We start from the raw sequence: 1244 nt of genomic DNA on the forward strand, positions 1-1244 counted from the left end.
ACTGGAGAGGGAGGGGGAGAGGAGTGCAGGGAGGGGGAGAAGGGTGGGAGGAGGGGGAGGGAAATGGGAGGCTGGGAGGAGGCGGAAACTTGTTTCTTTTTTTCTTCCTTTTCTCAATAAAAAAAAAAGTAAAGAAATGTATTTCTATCTCCTTGACTAGCATTGCACTTTTTCTTAGCTTAATTCCCAAGTATTTCTAAAGATTTTGAGAACACAATAAAGTAAACTAATACTCAACAAGAATGCTATTCAAATTGAAAGCATTTATTTGGAGACACTAACAAGAGGCCAAGTGGTTAACAAATAAACATCAAAAGCAATTTGTGAATAAGAAAAATCTACTGTTCAGAAAGTTAAATACTTCCATAAGTAAAAACATTTCTTCCTACCAATTCTTTTAAGATAGGTATGGTGGTTCATGTCTACAATCCTAGCATTTAACTATCAGAAACAGACACAGATATACCATGTAATAATTGGGATTCTCTAAAGAAACAGAAGCAATAGAAATAAAAAAGCAGTGAAATAAACCTCAAACAACTTGAAACCTCAAACAAAAATTTCTTATAATTATAAAGCATAAACACAAATTTCTCAGAGAAACATATTTGAGAGGGAAATTGATAAAAATCCATGAAGCCAGAAAGAAAGAAAGAAAGAAAGAAAGAAAGAAAGAAAGAAAGAAAGAAAGAAAGAAAGAGAAAAAAAATCCTTCAAGCCAAGAGTTATAGTCATAATACTTAATTTCATATGAAATTGGTAGTTTAATTGCTTTTTTTGGTTTTGGTTTTTGACATAACATCCTATGATGTAGCCCAGGCTGGCCTTCAACTTACTGTACATCCACGGTAGACCTTGACCTCCTTAATTTTCTGTCTTCACCTCCCAAGCCCTGGAATTAGAAATGTATGCCACCATCTTGGACTAGCCCCTCAGGTTCTTGAAATGAGGTCCTTTTCTCTGAATTGTGGCTGCCTTTTAAGCCGTGGCTATCAGATCAGCAACTGCAACTCTGCTACTACCAGCAGTGGTTACGCCACAAGGAATTCTGTTCCCTCAGGCACTGACTCTTTCAAAGCTACAAAGAGAACTTATCTCATTCTCTCTTCTAAAAAACTAAAGATCCAAAGGTGAGGTGGAATCCTGCTCCTCAGAAGGGCTGAATAGCAAGTAGATCACCTGTCTCTCCAGAAACAATGCTTCTCCTCGTCTCTCCTTGAAAAACCCTTCCCCACCTGCCCCCC

This window comes from Microtus ochrogaster, linkage group LG5 (genome assembly GCF_000317375.1).
Source record: "Microtus ochrogaster isolate Prairie Vole_2 linkage group LG5, MicOch1.0, whole genome shotgun sequence".
Lineage (NCBI taxonomy): Eukaryota > Metazoa > Chordata > Mammalia > Rodentia > Cricetidae > Microtus > Microtus ochrogaster.